Source organism: Ambystoma mexicanum, chromosome 2p (assembly GCF_040938575.1).
Source record: "Ambystoma mexicanum isolate Mex_15411 chromosome 2p, UKY_AmexF1_1, whole genome shotgun sequence".
NCBI lineage: Eukaryota > Metazoa > Chordata > Amphibia > Caudata > Ambystomatidae > Ambystoma > Ambystoma mexicanum.
In genome coordinates this window covers 18,689,488-18,710,580 of record NC_090923.1, presented here as the reverse complement: position 1 = coordinate 18,710,580, position 21,093 = coordinate 18,689,488, and the positions used below count along the sequence as shown (strand labels likewise).

The following is a 21,093-nucleotide window of genomic DNA, read 5'->3' as shown; positions in this document are numbered from 1 at the left end:
AATTCCTCCCTCCTACCACCCTTCCAATCAGGCTTTCGTCCTAAACACTCCACTGAAACTGCTCGCACCTCTATTCTGAACTCCCTTCCTACTGCCTGCCATGCCAAACAATCCTCTATCCTTATTCTCCTTGATCTCTCTGCTGCCTTTGACACTGTCGATCACCCCCTCCTCCTTTGGCTTCAAGGGCTCTGTACTCAACTGGTTATCATCTTACCTCTCTTCCCGCTCTTTTACTGTCTCCTGGGGTGGCCGCTCCTCTCCTAGCTATCCTCTTGCATATGGCGTACCCCAAGGCTCTGTGCTAGGCCCTTTCCTCTTCTCTCTATACACTTCCCTCATTGCTCCTGTTATCTCCTCGTTTGGCTTCTCCCACCACTTCTATGCTGACGACACTCAACTCTTCCTCTCCTTCTCCTCCTTCTCAACTGATCTCCACCTACAACTCTCTTCCTGTCTTACTGCTATCAAGAACTGGATGTCTTCCCGATTTTTCTCTCTCAACACCGACAAGACGGAAGTCAAATTCTTTCCCTCTAACTCTCTTCCCCCTCACTCTCCTCCCCCTTTTATTCACTTCCCTCCCTCCAATCTCCCCATCTCTCCTCAGGCTCGTAACGTAGGCGTTCTCTTCGACTACTCTCTCTCCTTCTCCCAACACATTTCCCTCACTTCTCGCTCCTGCCGCTTCCACCTCTTCAATGTTCGCAAAATCCACCCCTCTCTCACTTTCCACGCTACTAAACTCTTAATCTCCTCCCTCATCTTCTCCCGCCTTTTCTTCTGCTCTTCCTTACTGTTTGGACTTCCTACTTCTCACCTTGCCCCTCTTAAATCCATTTACCACTCTGCTGTCCGCACCCTCTGTCTCCTTATCTCCCGTGATTCCATCTCTTCCTCTCTCTCCTACCTTGGCTGGCTTCCTTTTCACTCCCAACTTAAATTTCAATTACTCTGCCTTGTCTTCAAATCTCTCCATGGTCTTGCCCCTCCTTATCTCTCCTCCCTTCTCTCCTTCTACTCCCCCTGCCGTTCCCTTAGGACAACGATAGGACATTTGTTGTTTTCTCTTGCTTTTTGGTAACCTTTTCGTATATTACCTACTGCACATTGTTACACACCCCTTTAATTTCCCAAATATGAACTACATTTAGTTGCTGCTTTAGGCATTGTATGCTTTTCTAACTTGCGCAAGACACCTATCCTTCGAAAGGTCTGCCTATGTTCTTTCAAAAAATATATGCATGCCCTTCCTCGCCACATTTGTTTTCCTTATTTTCAAATGCTTAGTACGTCTGTTTAGGATGTCCGCATGAAAATCCTGTGTACCATGGCCCTGTTTTTGGCTCGTGGTATTGCTTATTTTGTGAAACATTACGAAAAATGTGTGCTTTCCTAACGGTATTGTACAAAATGACCTACTCCCAAAAGTTCGACCCCCAATTTTCCGCATATATATATATATGTGGGGAGGATAAAGTGAATAAAAAAATGTATAAGGGTAAGGTGGGGGGGTTGTGGTGGGTCTCTTTCTCTCTTTCTCTCTTTCTCTCTCTCGCTTTTTATTTTGCGGAAAATTGAAAATAAAAGGACTTTTGGAATCAATCTTGAAAAAGTATTTTACTTCAGAATTGTTTAGAAATAATAACTGGGTTGCAGTCCTATAATTCAATATGTTTCTCATACTAATAGTCCCATGAAAAACAATGATCAGATCTATTTGATAAAATCACTTGAAAAGCTATATTATAAGAATGCTGATGGTCTGCTTATTTAAGAAACTAATAACTAAACACATTGAATACAATAAGATTTGTTCGGATAAAATATTGTGGTTCTGTTCTTTGAATCAAAACCAAATATTATGGGGAATCTAATAGGGAAGGACACCTCTTAACCAAATTCTTTAAAACATAAGGGAGAGAAATCATTGGTCACCTCAATGTATTAATGCTCAGGGGTACCCATATTAAAGATCTGGTGTTTCTAAAGCATTTCTTGATTTTATTTCTTTATACTCCGCAATATAATTCAGATTCCTAATAAAGATTTGAAAATAAGATTAGATAAGCAGGAGCTAAAAGCAGCTCCTGGGTATCCAGCATTAAACTGGGACCAGGATCTAGCACTGGGAACAAGGAACTACTACATAGCGTTCCGCAAATCTAACTTTCACGTAAGATGTAAACCTATTATTTTGTCCACTATTGATGACACCTTTGCTTTAAATGTCACATAGATGTGTCCTAATGTTTCTTTATAGATTGTCCCAAACACACATGGTTAAATTCACATAGGTGTGTTGTTCAGCATCAGTTGTCATGGGCAGCCAAAAGTAAATCCTTATAGCTGTTGGTGCCAAGCCAACCAGGCTCTTCTAGGATGCAAGCGGGAGCTAAATAGCTCCCAGCAATTTCAAACCCTGTATATCTCAATATTTATTGCAAGTTCCTTTTCCTAAATCTCATGCATTTGATCTATCTCTCATGGGACAGCCTATTAAATTGTATGAGAGTAAAAAAGCAATCAGAGATCTTAAAACTGGTAAAGCTTTGAGTCCTCGGGTCTGGATGGATTTTCAATTGACTTCTTTTTTTAATATGACTTGTAATACCCTTTCTCTGTCAATACAATTGCATTAATCGTTTTTGACATTAGGGATGATGGCTGGCTCATGCAATCTGTTGATACAATTTCCCATACCGTTATTTAAAAATTATTCCCATTTCCTTCATACATATGCTAAAATGTATGCCAACGTACTAGAAAATCCTCTTGATCATTGTATGCCTGATTTAATTAATGCTGATCAGGCTGGCTTTATTAAAGCTTGAATTTATGCATCATACAACACACACCTTCTGAGCATCATGTTAGCATGTTTGAGAAATGTACACGACCCTCAACTAACTGTTTCTTGCATTAGATAAGGAGAAAGAATTTGATCGCGTTTCTTGGTCTTTTTATGTTTGTTTTATATAAATTGCATAGTTTTGATTTTAAGTTCTTAGAATAGTCTTTTCTTTACTCCTGTAGTGGTTTAATGTCCTCACCCTTTCCTTTCTTGCGAGGTACTCTGCAAGGTTGTCTTTTAACTCCTTTACCTTTTCTTTTAGCTCTTGAAACACCACTTCAGAGTATTACAATGATGATTAATATCTCTATTATTCAGAATGTGAAATCATCTGTTAGTGTCTGCATACACGGATGATCTATCTTTTTAATCCTTCTACCTATATCTCTAATTTGCTAAACACATGTATCGTTCTCAGCTGTATCTGATTATAAACTTAACCTTGACAAAACTGAAATGTTACCCATAACTAGTGCTTGCCACTATATTCATTTGGTAAGTATGGCATAATTTGGTGTGCAAAATCCATCAACTACGTAGATATTTTAATTCCTAAAGATATTGAATACACTATTAGCTTAAATGCCACTCCCGTTTTGTAGAAAATACAAAACGTTATTACAAGATGGTCCCCTTATATCAATCCTGGTGGCGTCGCCTTGACTCTATTAACATGGTGCTTACTCCTGTTATCGTATTATCCACCATTTCCTTTTCTTAAGAAACTGGATAGTATACTCCAGACGAATGAAATGGGGCAGAGCCCTAAAGTAATTAAACAGTGGGATGCCTTGTTCACCCAAAATAAAGTGGGGTGGAGGGTTCTAGGTCCTCATTGGATATTGCATGTCCAAAGAAGGTCAAAAAAAGGTGTACTCTTGGGGTGAGGATTTTACAGTTTCACTGGTCCCCACTATTCGTGGGGTGCAAAATGATGGTACAAAAAAGGTGTGACAGAGTGGACATGGGGAGCGGTCAGGCATCCGGTCCTATAAGTGGTCCACACTTACGACCGGGCTTGTCTAATCATAGTGAGCCTATGTCCTTATCAAGTAAAAAGATAGATACAGGGATGCTTACTGTTAGGAATTTGGCTGGGTACCACTTTAGGTTAATGGGTTAATAAGAGAGGGTACGTGGAAGGAAGTGGAGTGTCTGGATACAACCTCCAATGTGGAGGGCTTTAAATGCCCCAAGTTAAAAAAGCCGAGAGGGTATATGTAGTTGTTTAAGGGGCCCTGTTTCTTCAATTAGGTCTTATAACCATGCCCCGGTGACTAAGGACATGGCTAATGGTTGAAGGCTTGTTCCTGCTAATGAGGATATCGCAAGTAGGGGGGAAAGGCTTACACTTTTTTCTTTTTTTTTTTGGAACTAATTTACTAAACTAATTTATTAAAGATTTCATAAGACAAAATGTAGTCTGTTTAATAAAAAAAAAAAAACTCTGTACCCCCAACACGTGCTCGACAGTGGGGGTCTGATTTGCTGCCCTTAGTTCACATGGAAGAGAGAGGGATGACATTTTCTCCATTTATAATGAACACCATTTGGGGCATCAGTGACCTCAAGAACCTGCAATCTAGTAACTAATAGCAGGATAGCTGTGGCCACAGGGGGCAACGGGGAGGCTGTTAAAATGGGTGAGAATGCGAACTGGTCGTGGCTCCCGCATTTCTTAGCTGGTGGCTTTAAGAGGGACAGGTTTCTAGCTGATGGGGAAAGAAAGCAAGACTTGGCTTGGATCACTAGGGGTTTTAGCAGCTTAACCCATATATCGGAGGATTGTGGTTTCAATGTGACGTGACCCTGTTGCAGGAGGTGTGGTTAACTAAACTGTATTCCAAGAATTCGCAATGAATAGATTTATACATTCTTTCAGATGAGACCTATGGCATTTTGCCAGTTAGGGATTCTGATCTAAATCAGTGTTGAGGCTGCAGAATGTTTATAGCAACCTTTTGTGCTCCAGTTAGATTTCATTCTTGTCAAAGCTATTTGACTTGCGTGAAGGGTTTTATAGTGAAAAGGGGATGATTTGAATTTGGATTGCTTAAGGAATGGGCCTCTGCATCATCCACAAGACTTTGTGGGGCCCCGGACAGCACTTCCTCCAATGCTCTCTTCCTAAACATCTCCCTTCTCGAGCTCTCTGCTCATCCACCTCCAACTCTCTGAGGGTCAGTCGCTTTTCCAAGCAGAGAGTTCGGGGCAGGTCTCTTTCTTCGGCTGCGGCCTCCCTCTGGAACAGCCTCCCTGCCTCTCTCAAACTTGAGCTGAACCACCTCCTGTTCCGGAAACAACTAAGACCTCCTTGTCGCTTCTGCTTTCTCTCTTCCTCTCCCATGCTGGTGTACCTAACTGCTCCGTGCACTGGTCACCTGGCCACCCTCTGAACTTGGGCCCAGGTCCGTCCCTGCATATCCACTTGCACCTTGCACTGCCTCTTGGCTCCCCCAGCACTTGTGGCCTGTATCTGTAACCCTACAGTCCCCTCTCTCTGCACTTAAGAGTCACCCTTTGGCTTCACTTTCTTACCTGCACAGAGCCACCAGCTGGCTGCACTTTTTGATTACCTGCACTTCTTCTCTACCTAGCCCCCCTACCTCCTTGGCATTTCTCCCCATCCACTGCCCCGCACTTGCGCAATCTGAATGACACCAGGCCTAGTAAGATCATTATTTTGTCCTCCCTCTGTGGCCCTCCCTTGTCTTGTCGCACCTTGAAACACTTATAAATGCCATATACCGTATCAATGACAACTTTGAAGCAGAGGCCGAGTATGGTAAAAGATGGTTTACCTTTTTTGATATTTGGATCTTAACCACTGCGAAATATGCTTTTTGAAGGCTCTATAGAGGAAGAGTAGTTCATCCTGCATAGACTATATGGCTGTGACAGACAGTTTGTTTAGGGCCTGCATTGCGTTTTAGATTCCTAATAATAAGTTACCATATTCCCCAACATTTTTAGGTTTGATTTAGTTGTTAAGGTCAATCTATACGCACATTTTACATATCTGACTCTGAGTAATAGGGGTAATCAGAATTGTGTTAATCATTTTAATTTGTTTGGTAAATGCCACCAATATAGGAGACAAGAGACCTCTCTTGAACATGGATGGATTTGGGAGGCTACTGGATGCCTTTGTGGGTAGCGCTAAACCGTTGGAGAATGCGCGGGGTAGTTGCACTCATCCTTTTGATAAGACAGTGCTATATAGGAAAAAGGAACTACATAGAAATATTTATAGGGTGATTAGAGAAGTATCATAATAGGAAGTTGGGAAGAGAAGTACGTACGTTAAAGCAATCCTTTAAAAATTGGCACAGAGATTATATGTTTTTACAACAACAGAAGGCGGGAGAAAGAATGATTGTTTTTGGCAATAATGCTCATATTTTCTGGTTGGTGATCAATAATTTGGTGAAACCACAAGAGGCAAGCTAATGCGATTGCAGAGGGAGAGTAGGAAAAACATAGTAACTCCTTGTTTAGGAGACCAGATTTCTCTCTTCCTTCCCTCAGCTGTGATCTGATGGAGGATGCTAAGTCTCGAACACGTGTGCCGCTAGGTGTGTCGAACATGCTATTGAAATCCGACCCAGTGGTGTGGGCTATTATTCTGTAATTTATTTTCATTTCTATTTTGGAAACTAGATCTACGCCCCCTTCTCGAAGTGATCAGTGGTAATTTCGATATTTAAGAAGGGTGACAGAAGTGGTCCTTACAGTCCAATATCATTATTTATTTATTGGACATTTGTATGGCGCCTATACGCAAGTGTTTCCAGGTGCCACAAGACAAGATGGGGGTGGGGAGGGGGGAAACATGGGAACAAAAGTATAATAACAAAAAAACGTTTTTTATTGGCCTTGTGACAATCCTACCGTGCTGTGCATGACAAGGTGGTATGTGAGGGGGTAGAGGGAGAAGTGCCGGAGTGAGTTGCTCACAAGGGTAGGGTGGCAAGTGCTGGGCGAGCCAAGGTGGCAAGTGCCGGGGGGAATGGAGGATGAGTGCAGTGGACAGGGCGTACCTGGTTGGGCTAGTCCGGGCAGGGGATCCCATGGACAAGTGCTGGGAGGAGATGCTAGGGGACTAGTAGGGGGGTGGTCTGGCCCCTGTATGACTCTGAAGGGACCAAGCCTCAGTCGCAGCAGCTGAGGGAGAGTTAGCACGGGAGGGGGAGAGGCAAGGAAGAGGAGAAAAGGAGTCTTGAGAAGTTCTGGGACTTAAGAAGATCCAGCTCAGGCTTGAAGGGGACGGAAAGGCCGTTCCAAAGGGACGTTTCAGCCGAGGAAAGGGATCTACCTCCCGCTCTCTGCTTGGAGAAACATTTGAACTGCAGAGCGTTTGAGACAGAGGACCACAGGACTCTGGCCTGGAGGTGTTTAGGGAGGGAGAGCTGGATGTAGAGAGGTCCCTGGCCCCAGACAGCCTTGTGAAGGATGCAAAGGGTCTTAAATTTGTTCCTTGTGGTCACCGGGAGCCAGTGGAGAGATGTGGTCCCTGGACTTGAGTCCAAGGATAAGTCTTGCAGTCCTATTCTGGATTAGTAGAAGTGGATGAAGGGTGGAAGGAGGCAGATTGAGGAAGAGGCAGTTGCAGTAGTGCCGCCTAGAGAGAACCAGGGCTCCGAGACATTGAGTTGCTGGGGGAAGGTGAAGAAAGGTAGAAAGCCCCGGAGGAGGTGCAGCTGAAAGTGGGCCTTCTTGGCAAGGCAGTGATATGTGCAGAGAAAGAGACTGAGCAGACAATAATGATCCCAAAGTTTTTTGCCTCATGTGGGTGAGGGGAGAGGACCCACGGAGTCAGGTCAGAGGGTAGGGGGGAGACGAGGAGCAGGCGTCCCATTGAGAAAGATCTGTTTTACTGGCAGAGATCATTGGCAGAACACCATGCCTGAATAGCAGTGAGGCACTCTGATATAAGGGAGGAGTAGGAGGAGCAAAAGGATGTCAGCTTGAAAGAGAGCTGTGTCATCTGCCTACCGCTGGAAATGCGGAGAAAAGGTGGAGCTCAGGTGGGCCAGAGGGGCTAGGTAGCTGTTGAAGAGCCAAGGCGATAGGATGGAGCCCTAAGGGACGTCACAGGTAGAGAGTGTGGTGGAGGATGAAAAGTGCCTATATGCACTTGGGAAGGTCGTGATGTCCAGAGTTTTGGAGGAAAAGTGAGCGGCCAGTGCAGAGCAGAGTGCCTGGGATGGAGGGGGAGAGGAAGAGACTGTGGTAGGGTTGGCAAGTTCCTTGGAGATTTAGAGCGTGATGTGAACTGGAGAATCTAGAATCGACTCAAGTGGAGAGTCTGGCTGGTAGTGAAAAAGAGCCAGCTGGGAGCGTGTGCTGCCTAAAAGGGAGCGTCGAAGGAAGAACAAAACGACATTTGTTACTACATTTAAGCAATCTTTAAAGGATGCAAATGACTAACCCCAAATATCTAATCTCCAACGATATTCCAAGCGCACACGAAAAGAAAAGATGTCCCTAGTAACATTTTCTGTAATCTTATTCTCAGACCGTGTTCAGAAGGGGCTGTTCCACTAAGTAAGACATCTTTCTGATAAACACTCTGAGCAAGCAAATGATAATGACGATATGCCATTTATGGACATCTCTCCCGCGTTTGATACAGTGGACGGATCACAACTCTGAAGAAGATGGATATGCCTGAGCACTTATTGTATGTCTGCAAGATGATATATGAAAGCAACTCTGCTAGGATCAAGCTGAATGGTCTAGGTTTGACGTCTTGCCAGATCCCTATCAGAAAGTGAGTGCGACAAGGCTGTGCCTTGGCACCTATGTTATTTAATCTGTTCCTCGCTGACGTTGGTGAAATCTTCGTTGCAAAAATGATTGCATTTCCTAAGATTGGTACCAATAAAGTGGGCTGGATTGGCTACGCTGATTGTAAAGATGGATTTCTGAACCCTGGCCTGTTGGCCAGAGGTTCAGAAGGCCAGCATAGTTTCTTGGAACCGGGTAACCTCTGGACGAGCCAAACCAATCAAGGTAGCTACGGCAGGCGGTTACGACTAAGTCTCGGGAGGGGTGAGGGTGACTGAAGGACCTCAATGAGCACAAAGAGCAAGGACACTTAAAATTACTCCCAGACAGGTGTTATATCAAAAATATACACATTTATTACAAGACCTTTGTAGCTCAGACCGCAGCGAAAGAATCACAGCAATACTAAATAAATCAACACAACACTATCAAGACAATGTACATACAAGACCATTGGGCTCTAAAGGGTTAAATGCATGAAATATGTAGACAACCTAGAAGGGAAGGAAACGGGCAGTGCAGGTAGTCTTTAGGCCCATTCGACATCAGCAACACACCTAACTAAGAGGAAGTCCAAGCTCTAAGAAGAGAGGAGCCTTGTGCTCAATAGTACATGCAATGCAAGCACACACGGTTGTTCCAATGGGCAAAATGGGTCTCTTCAGGGGTCTCTAGAAGCTCAGGAAGGTGGATGAGGCGATGAAGATTGAGTTCCCACTATTCAGGTAGGACCTCCACTTGAAGGCAGAGGCAGATCCAGAGTGCGGGATGAAGTCGCTAGTTCGCACTAGCAGTGGAAAGGAGAGGGACCCTCAGGGGCCGCTTGTGTGTAAAAAGGGGCCCTGGTGCTAGGGGTCACCGGTTAGTGTTGGAAGTACTCACCGGTCCCAGGCGCTCTCAGACCCAAACTTTGTCAGTTCAGTCCACTTCGCTTGCAGGTTTGAACGCGACAAAAAGGATGTATCTGCGGCTTACTGTATCTCAGGAACTGAGAGGATTCCCTAACGGGACAGGGGTGATTTCTCCATTTCAGGTGGATGAATCGACCTGGTTTCACTGCAGCAGGCTTCTGGGGGCAAGAGGGTCACAAATGCAGCGCACTTGCAAGGGTTGTTGCCGTGGCAGGGCAACACAGTAACTGCGGATGCTCCGGTCCCGGCGCACTCGTCTCACTTCAGAACTGGGAATGCCAAGTGTATGAAATTCGGTGCGAGGGTGCCGGGGACACAGAGCTACCAGTATACCGGCCTCCTCAAAAAGGCGGCGGTGACAGAGCAAAGCAACTGGGTAAGCTGGTCAGTCCGCTGGTTGGCCCAGGGACACTTCTGAGAAAGCTTACTTGCACGTTTTGATGAAGATGTCGAGAATAGTTGGTCCCACTATTCCAATGGGTCGAAGCGTCTTCGCAGACCTAGGACGACCAGATGCCGAGGGGTTCCACGGGACGACAGCGGGCTCAGGGTGCCAAACATTCCAGCGGGTTACCAGTGATTCCTCGACTGTAGTTTCAGGATACTTGGATCCTATCCTTCGATCAGTGATCAACATGGTATGGGTGTTTTCAGCCTCCTCTTATCCAAAGTTCTCTTTCGGCCAAATCGGAGAGGGCCCAGTGGGAGATCTGCTCACAAACACACACTCCATACGTGGACCAATCATGCACAGGACCTCGGAGGTGCAGGAGCACCCACCACTGCTGGAGCAGTGGGTCAGCAGTCCTGATTATCTCACCCTGACAGAGGTAGGCACCCTGCCTCATTTTCAATCATCCGATTGATTTCACCCTCCAACTCTACGACCGCCCGATTGAGCAATACAATTATTGGAATTTAGGGGTAAAAGCCTTCCAGGCTCCGATTTGAGCCATTAAAGCCTTTTTCAGCTATTCTCTTGGCCACCATTGGAACCCACGAGGGGCTCCCAATCCAAAATGGTCACCGGCACCTTCTCGGCGTCCACCTGACTACAGCGTGTGATTCTATTGGCCAGCCCTTGCCTATCAAGGCCAATCACGCGCCGGCAGGCGAACGCCGGCCCTCTACGCAAGGATCCTCTACGCAAGGATCCATACCTGTCTGGAGCCTCTCCGGAGATGTCTGAGGCCCGGGCCACGGACCCTGGCCCCATTCCGGTAAGCCACCGCCTGTCTTCTTCTCCCAGATCTTTACCTTGTCCACCCCAGGCCCACACTTGTGGTGTACCTTGCGAGTGCCCTGCGCGTCATAGACCTTGGATTTTGGACTTCGCTAAAATGCCATTGGTCTTTTGTTGTATGTAATACTGCACCATGCCGCTCCACGTAGCGCATCTACCTAATAATGATTGTTTGTATTGACATATGTGTTCAGTAAGCATATCTGTGATGCACTTGCCTTATTGTACCCTGTGCTTAGCCTGTACTGAGCCTGCTATTGTGCTTGGCTCATCATACCTACCATGCATGACCACTACTTTGACTGCCTCTCTCTCACATTGCCATTAATAACCCCTCCAGTTGCCTTATACTTGAGTCTGGCGTATTGTAGCCACCGCATCCAGCACGAACCCTGCATCCAACCTTCCACAGAATCCTCTATGCCATACTGCGCCTTGAAACACCTGTGTATAGGCACGTTACAAATGCCATATCATATCATAACTAGACTTTGATTTTAGCCTGCTTTTGCTGTGAGGGCGTGATACTGCATTTAGCCTGTCACTGAATCCTCTATGCCATACTGTAGTTAATCAGACTTTGCATTTAGCCTGCTATTGCTGTGAGTGCGTGATACTGCATTTAGCCTGCCACTGAATCCTCTATGCCATACTGTAGTTAATCAGACTTTGCATTTAGCCTGCTATTGCTGTGAGTGCGTGATACTGCATTTAGCCTGTCACTGAATCATCTATGCCATACTGTAGTTAATCAGACTTTGCATTTAACCTGCTATTGCTGTGAGTGCGTGATACTGCATTTAGCCTGTCACTGAATCATCTATGCCATACTGTAGTTAATCAGACTTTGCATTTAGCCTGCTATTGCTGTGAGTGTGTGATACTGCATTTAGCCTGTCACTGAATCCTCTATGCCATACTGTAGTTAATCAGACTTTGCATTTAGCCTGCTTTTGCTGTGAGTGCGTGATACTGCATTTAGCCTGTCACTGAATCCTCTATGCCATACTGTAGTTAATCAGACTTTGCATTTAGCCTGCTATTGCTGTGAGTGCGTGATACTGCATTTAGCCTGTCTCTGAATCCTCTATGCCATACTGTAGTTAATCAGACTTTGCATTTAGCCTGCTATTGCTGTGAGGACATGATACTGCTTTTTGCCTATTACTGAATGATCTATGCCTCACGGCTACCAGTATCTGGCACTGCCTCCATCTTTGGGGCCTAGTAACGGCTCATAACATCAATATGGTATGCTGCCCCAGCACCAGTGTTACTACAACTAGCACATGACTCGCTCTAGCCTTCCTGGGCCTGTTATCTTATCTAGTATGGACTCTGTATTTAGACTCGATTGTCTCCTTCTTGCCCCCTATTAACGCAGACGTATGTTCGGTTCCCTGGTTTCCAGCTGCACATATTACATTACTTTTAACATGTGCCTTCTATTGTTCTCACACTTGTCCCTTGCAGTTAGGCTGCCCACTCCTACCTCCCCTACTGCACCCACTGTCGCACCAGCATACCTTGCTCACTGTCAGCCACTGTACTCACCTAGGTACATTATGGGTTGTTTCCTGCCAGCGGCCAATGAGCACAATCAGAATGACCCCCCCCACCAACCAGTACCTCAATGCCCCTGCTCTCTGGTTAGAACACTTCGCTAAGAAACCTCACCCAATCAACCGTGTGCCATCCCTATGAGAAATAAGAGACTAGGATCCAGGTTCTGTCACGCGGAGAAACGCTACTATGCCCACACCCTGCCCAAACTCAGCCTACCTAGTCTTAGCCCCCTTGCTACATGCACACTCCCCACTAGCAACAACCTTACAACTGCAACCCCAGCAGCCAAAGATACTCAAATCAAAGGCGCACTTATTAATGCTAGATCGATCACAGCCCACGCACTAGACATTGCTGACCTGATCACAACTCAAGAGCTTGACTTCATTGCTATATCTGAGACATGGTTACATGCAGCCTCTGGCCCCACTCTGTCGCTTGCCATTCCTCCAGACTATAGCATTACATGATGTGATCGCAACACCACCCAATCTAGAGTGGGTGGAGTTGCCTTTATCCACAAAATTTCGCTTGGCTTAAGAGCGGTACCTAATGTCAACTTGAAGTCGGCAGAGCTAATCTCAGTCAAACTTCCATTAACACCCAACCAAACAGCCACCATACACCTTATCTATAGACTACCCGGCCCAGCCTCTTCCTTCGCGGATGACCTCTCCACCTTATTACTTGACAAAATCAAAACTAACTCGCAAATCATTCTCCTAGGTGATCTCAACTTGGGATTCCGTGACCCTAATGACCCTACCGCCATTGACTTGCCTAATACTTTAACTGACCTCGGATTCACTCAGCACATCTCTGAACCTACCCACATCAAAGGCAGGACACTTGCTTGGCTAGCCGATTCAAATTGCAATATTAATGCCCTATCTAATTTACTGTGCCTCTGGTCTGACCACCACATCATCACCTTTACTATTGAGTCAGCCGCAAGCACCCCATCCACTTTGGCTCTGGCCATACATACTAGAAACAAAAAAGATATAACTAAACAGAAACTGCTCCCTCTCTTACTCCCCTCCCTAAACAAGGTCACATACTCATGCTCTGATCCTACAATCCTAGCTGATACTTACAATCAAGCAATGCTATCAGCCTTAAATTATATTGCCCCTATTAAACTGAGAAAACCTAAACAGCACGCGCACCTTAACTCCTGGTTTAGACCGCAGCTAAGAGTGCTCCGCAAAACTAAACATTACGTGGAAAACCGTTGGAGAAGCCATCAATCAGATGCCCACAAGGATGGCCTTATTCTAGCCACCCTTAACTATAAAGAAGCCATCTACCATGCAAAAAAGAGTCCTTCAATACCTGCATCTTGCAAGCCGACTCGAATACTAGAGAACATTTCAAGATCCTAAAGGAACTGGAATCTCCTGCCACACCTCCCGACACAAGTATCAAAGATAGCAATTGGTGCGCTAATATCCAGTCTGCCCTACAGAATAGAATTACCTCCCTCCAATCCCAAATTAAAGATAAACAAAACGGATTGAAGCTGGATAACCGCCAGCCTACCCCTATTACGACTCCTCCGCTAGTAGCACCCAATATCAAACCGTTTGCATTCTCTCCACTCTCAATAGCTGAAGTGGAAGTCATCATCAATAGAATTAAACCGTCAAACTGCCAAGGCGATTCCTGCCCTGCCTCCATCATCAAGGAGCCGGCTCATGACCTTGCCCCCTTCATAACGGCATTTATAAACTCCTCTTTCAAAACAGGTATAGTTCCAGACCATCTTAAGGATGCATGGGTGATCCCTCTGGTTAAAAAAACCTTTATTGGACCCGAGTATACCAACATATTACAGGCCTATTACATCTGTCCCGTTCATGCTCAAAATTCTGGATCGCACGGCCTACCTGCCGTAAACGGCCCTGTTAGGTTTGAAAACTCAAATCGAAGTCCTGAAAGATAAGGGGAAACTGGCCTTGCTTCTACTCCTTGACCTGTCTGCGGCATTCGATTTGGTCAATCACAAAATCCTTTGCCAGCACCTCCGCTCCGCCGCTTACTTTTCTGATTCAGCCACTGCTTGGATCAGCTCCTTTCTCAGCAACAGACACATGAGGGTTTTCTCCCCCTCAGCGGCTGCAGACCCAGCCCCTATCCATTGTGGCAACCCACAAGGCTCGTGTGTGTCACCCACACTCTACAATGTGTTCACCAAACCGCACTAATTATGTCGATGACGACCAGATACTCATCCCCATTACAGGTGATCACATTGCAGACACCAAGGCACTGAACGAAATATACTTGGTAATCAAGGCTTGGATGGGCCAACATGAACTTTGTCTCAATGACGATACGACGGAGCTCCTCATCTTGGGTTCCACTCAATGGCTTAATAAACTAGATCACCTGTATCAGTCCTTCACCATCGATGGCAATGTCATTAATGTGTCCAAGGACGCCAAAACCTTGGGCATCTATCTTGATTCCACCTTATCCCTGTCAAGACAAACTAATGCCGTCAGATCAGCGTCGGCATATACCTGCAAACTCACCCCAACAGCATCATCCTAGCTCGAACGCTTGTCGTGTCTAAGATCGACTACTGCAGTGCCCTCTACCTGGGGACCAGCCAGTCCAACCTGAGCAAACTGCAAATTACCCAGAATAACGCCATTAGAGCGGCCTTAAATATTCCAAGAAACCAACACATTTCTGATACAAGGACCAATTTGCATTGGCTCCCTGTCAAACAAAGAATTGCGCTGAAAATACTTGCCCTCACCCATAAATTCCTGACTAACAAGGCCCCCCACCTCTCCAACAGCCTCCCTTTGCATACTTCCTCTCGACCACAGAGAACTGCCCAGCTACACTGCCTATCCTTGCCAAGAGTCAGCCTTCAAAAAGCTGAGGGTTCTAGTTTCCCTGTTCTGGCCACTAAGCTATGGAACTCACTTCCATCCGATATTAGGACTGAGCCTTCCTTCAACTCCTTCAAATTAAAAACGAAATCATGGCTTTACGCTCAAATCTGAGGGAGCCTCTGCCTTGGCAACCACCTGAGATATCTGCCTTTGGAGTATTTGTGCCTCGCCAAATTACGTTCACATGATAACCACTTACTGTGATCACCTCTGTACCTTTTTATTGTAAAGTTTATGCTCTAATGCTTTTTGTACATGCTGAAGTATATATGTAAATAGGATGAACAAGCAATATGTATATGCTACGCAATCTTTGGAACATATGTTAATTTTGTTTACCAAGTTTTTGGGCCCGGATGACTCTGGGCCTGGCGCGCGTTCCAAATACAAATATAAATGGACCACGGTGGTCCCAGTCATTCATAGCACTCCAGACTCTCTGGCACCCAGGATGTGTATTGGAGACAGACACCCCAGCCCACATCCTGGAGGCACACACACAAAGTATGCAGAAGCCCGCGAAAGCTTGGCGTTCGCGGGAAACTGCATGTCCAAATAAGGACTGACCCGGGTCGACTCGATCTGGGGAAGGTGAGGAGGCAAGATGGCCAAAGGACAGGACAAAGAACCTTGTGGCATGGCCATTTTGGAGCCAGGCCACCTATTTGTGCCAAACGTGGTAAACGCGGTTAACATGGTAGAAAAGGGTTCTAAATAATGCGAAAAGATAGCTGCCACCAGTGCTGTCCATGACACATCTGCACAGTTCATAAAAAGTCCAGCGAGAGTATCTAGGGCCTTTTGGAGATGACTATAGACTCACGTGTGCTGTATTGTAAGATACATTGCACACATGTTACATGTTGCACAAAAGCTGCAACATGAGGAAAGGACTAAGGGAAACAAATCTCCCAGTACTGACTGTCTTAAGGGCATGTCAGTTTCCCCATAAAAAGTGAGCGAAAGCCCAGAGGAGTGCAGCAGAAGGCTGTGCTTCTCTGACAAATTCTGTCTATGGTGTCTAAACAGCAGCAAACAGTTTGGGGTGTATTTACATACAATTATGAAATCTTTCCCAACACTGATGACTTGATCATCCTGGATAACAACTTTAGGGGCATTTGCCACAGTGCTAATGCAGTCTATGCTGAACAGAATGGTCTGAAAATCAACTTAGAAAAGACGCAATTCATGGCGGTAGGACGGAAATGCTGTAAAAAGACTATAATAGCCTGTCCTTTGGGTAACATGAAAGAGTTGTTTGGTATACATATCAGGTTACATCTGGTAGAACAAGGGAGAACAAAATAGTACAGCAAAATAAGCAAGTAAAGATATTGTCTACTATGTCCGCTGTTTTGTCGTTCTCTAAGCGGACCTTATGCTGTTGGTATTCTGAATATCTCTAAGCAGACATTGCCTGCTGCAGTTCTTTATGCTTTGGAAACATTTGATGATAGGTTATTTATAACGCACTTAATACCCAGAGGTTTCTAAGCGCGGACACGGGGATGGAACCTGTGTTGCTCCGTGCCATCTTGCTTCCAAGGCGAGCACGTTGCCCCTAAGCTATCCGCCCAAGACATTGTCATATTGGGCAGTTTGAATGGAGGGGTTCATCTGGAGAAGAATAGTGGAAATTACTAATTGCACCCCCTTGAGATGGGGTTGATAACTCTGGCTACGACCATTGAGCTAAATGGAGGCAAACTGTATATATGCAGAACCCAGTTCTCTTCTGTTTATCCTGAGAGTCTCATTAGAGGACAAGATCTGTGCTACTTTGCAGAAGTTCAAAGAAAATAATGAGAAATTCTTTGGTAAGATTGGTTGGATACCAAAGTGGGAGGCCAGTGAGGGTATTGTGCTAAAAACTGTGCTGAAAAATGGGAAATGGTTGCCAGCATGAAATCTCTGAATATGTTCTGTAGGATGTTTTTCACCTATAATAAAAACTGCACGCATACTTTAGGCTATTCCCATTTTAGTATTTGTATTTATTTTATTTATAACACGCAACCTCGCAGGCCCGGAGGCATCAGGGCGCAATTTATACAAGGTTACAGAAATGCATATACACAGGAATAGCAATACATACATTTACACAAAAGGGATAACAATACATGATGTAAACAAGGACATTAGGTGACTTAAAGGAGTCTATATACATATAATACAGTGGTACCGGAGCCGCTGAGTAATAACCAAGGTTGGCAGGTCAGAGTAAGTAAGACAGAGGCGCTGAGCGGGACTTAAAGCTGGTCGAAAAGCCAGGACCTAGTATTGGCTTTGAAAGTGTAAAATGACTCTTCAGCTCTAATTGTAGCAAGGAGGGAGTTCCAGAGCTTGGAAGCTAGGACCGGGAAGCTTGAACCCCCTGCTTTTTGCAGTTTAAATGTAGGGATGGCTAGACAGTGGGACTGGGCAGTTCTTCGTGGAAGGGAGGTCGAGTGTCGCGACAGTCGACTGCCGAGGTAGATGGGGGCCTTATTAGCCAGGCATTTGTGCGTAATGGCGAGTGCTTTGAGTGAGATTCTTTGCTTGACAGGTATCCACTTTAACTGAGTTCTAGTTTCTGTGATATGGTGGTTACGGGGGATGTTTAAGGCGGCACGAATGGCATTGTTTTGGGTAGTTTGGAGTTTATTTAGGTTCTCTTGGCTGGTGCCTAAGTAAAGAGCACTGCAGTAGTCGATTGTAGCCATGATGAGGGTTCTCGCTAGTGTGACACTGTTGGAGGTAGTAAGGAAACGTCTGCAGGCTGCAATGAGTTTGCATGTGTATGCAGAAGCCGATCTGACAGCATTCGTTTGTCGGGTTAATGATAAAGTAGCGTCAAGGTAGAACCCTAATGTTTTTGTGTCTTTTGAGACTCGAATGTTATTACCGTCTATGGTGAATGACTGATATGACGCTTCTAGTCTGATCAGGCGTTGTGCAGTGCCCAAGATCAGGAGCTCCGTCTTGTCATCGTTTAGGCACAGCTGGTGTTGGGCCATCCAAGCCTGGATGACCAGGTAGACATCGTTAAGGGCCTTGGTGTCAGCTAGATAATCACCAGTGATGGGAATGAGTATCTGGGTGTCATCCGCATAATTAGTGTAGGGGACACCCAGATAGTCAAGCACATCAAAGAGTGGTTTTGTGAAGATGTTATAAAGTGTAGGTGACACACAGGATCCCTGGGGTACGCCACAGTGAATTGGGGAAGGGTCAGCGGCTGCGGATGGGGCAAAGACTCTCATGGATCTGTTGCTCAAAAAGGATTTGATCCAGGCTGCAGCCGAGAATGAGAAGTTAGCAGCGGAGTGGAGGTGCTTGCAAAGGATTTGGTGATTGACCAAATCGAAAGCGGCCGAGAGGTCGAGAAGTAGTAGCATTGCTAGCTTGCCCTGATCCTTTAAGACCTCGATTTGGGTTTTGAGGTCTATTAAAGCAGTCTCCGTCCCGTGTCTGGGACGGAATCCAAATTGTCGTAGACCTAGCATGTTATTGGATTCCAGATAGTTTTGAATCTGGAGGTATGCAGCACGGTCTAAAATCTTAAGCAGAAATGGTACTGTTGTGATAGGTCGGAAGTTGGTGGGAATGCTTGGGTCGAGGGATGCTTTTTTTCAGCAGAGGGATCACCCAAGCATCCTTCAGGTTATCCGGGACAATACCGGTTTTGAAAGATGCGTTAATGAAGGCCGTTATGAATGGGGCCAGCTCATGCGCCGAGTCCTTAATAATAGGGGCTGGGCATGGATCACCTTGGCAGTTGGAAGGTTTAATTGTAAGAATTATGTTTTCTACCTCAACGACGGTGAGCGGTGTGAATTTAAATGGTGTGGTGTTGGCATTGTCTGGAGAGGGGGCCTTGGCAGGGGAAAGAGCGCGGTTGTCGCGCTTCAGGCTGTCCTGCTTATCTTTAATTTTCGCTTGTAGTGTGGAGATTTTATTTAGTAAGGCTGCTTGGATGTTAGCACACCATTTACTATCTTTCAAGCAAGTGTCAGGGGGGGGCGACTGGAGTTTCTAGCTCTTTTAGGATTTTGAAGAGTTCCTTAGTGTTCGAGTCAGCTTGCAGAATGCGGTTGTTGAGAGATTCCTTTGTTGCAGTGATGATATCATCTTTATAAGAGAGTGAGGCAAGAAGGAAACCATCTTTGTGCACGTCGGAGGGATGGCTTTTCCATCGATTTTCAGCACAGCGTTTCGCTTTGCAGAGTATTCTTAACTGTGGGGTGAACCATGAGTTAAGATGAGCTTGTAATTTGGCCTTCCTAAGTTTGATAGGTGTTGTAGAGTCAATAGCCGTTTACATGAACCCCTCCCTGGTTACATGAAGAATGTGCATGAATAGAAGGCTAAATCGCATCGATACCCTACAGGTGTAAGGGCCAGGGTGGGTATCCCACCGGAGGATAGAAACTGCAGAATGTGTAATGGTGCTCAAACTATAGTCAGCTATACATATATGGACCTCCTGTCCTGTTATGAGACCTGCCTATGAATGTTACCTGAGCAAATGATGCTAATGAATTGTTTTGGTTAAGAGGCCTATTGGGCCATAGCCTTGGACTAACAATTGCTACACAAGTCATCAGTTTTCATTTTCCCTTTTTCTTTTTCTTTATTTATATTGAAAAAAATGTATTCTATTTATACTGTATTGCTGGATTTGTATCTTTTTTTTCTTTCTTTTTTATTCTCTGTAAATATGTGTAAACCTTTTTTATAACTAGACACAATAAAAAATCATGTGACTAATGTCCTCTTTAAAACGAGCATTGACAAAGCCAACCGATTTTGGCTTGTGTATAGCTATTCAATCATTGTTTGGCAGACACTGCTATTATATTCCCAGGTAACTTACACCATTTTTTGAGTTGTTGCCATCTAATGATCTGGTACTACTGTTATGGCCATGCCTGGCAGATGCCTATCCCAGCCCTACACAGAAGTTTCTGCACCCCCTCTATTGCCTTTGCTCTCCTTTTGCCATTTTGGCCAAGTCTGACGATTGTAAATAGTGAGAGGATGCTTGGACCAGAGTGTACTCCCTGCAGTATCTTTATTCTAGTAGTGTATATATAGTATACAAAGAATGAGGACTCGTGTACCATTTGTCACAATCGTGTGTCTGCCATGTTTTTTTATGTTTACATATTTTTTAACTTGCTCTTGCATGGTACTACTTAAGATGGTTGGAAAGCCACTCACTGCCAGAGCTACCGACCGCTCTCGTGCATTTTGAAAACCGTTTATCTAGGTAATGTTGGCTGCTGCTTTAGGCATATGGGCTGTATTGGTGTTTCTCTGATCAATCCGGGTCTGTCTGTTGCGATCCTGTTAAAATGATGCCATCAAAAGCCGCTGGCTACAATAATGCAGTAATCCTCTACATCCCCGCCCTTTGTGTCTTCAGAATTGGGTCTATGTCTCCCATAAAAACTGAAGAGTTGGCAAAGAACTGGGTAAACACCATCATCCCTTTTTATCTGATGTTGTACCTCCAAATACACCTTATACAAAAGGGGCCTCACTCCTAGGTAACTTCTGTGTGATGAGACTAGAACCCATTGAGAGTAGATCTTTTTCTGTGGTATGTGTCAGCTGATCGTTTCTTGCAGTGGGTTCTTCCACTGTGGTGGTCCTTTTTTGGAAGCTTTTATTCTATACAGTAATATTCCAGGACATACCTGGAATCCTGAGTAATGAAATATTTGTAGTTCTTTTGCTTTTTGTTTTAGAATTTTTAATCCTGTGTTTTATATGAATAATGTGAATCTTTTATGTGTGCTTCTTACTCCAGCAAAGCCAGACCACCCAAGTGCT

The 21,093-nt window shown here is 45.1% G+C and overlaps 1 protein-coding gene across 2 annotated transcripts in view; it reads left to right on the top strand.

Annotated features, from left to right (window-relative positions):
- Positions 1-21,093, top strand: part of LOC138566148 (zinc finger protein 583-like) — a 211,739-nt gene that overhangs the window by 15,496 nt on the left and 175,150 nt on the right. The window lies entirely within an intron of this gene.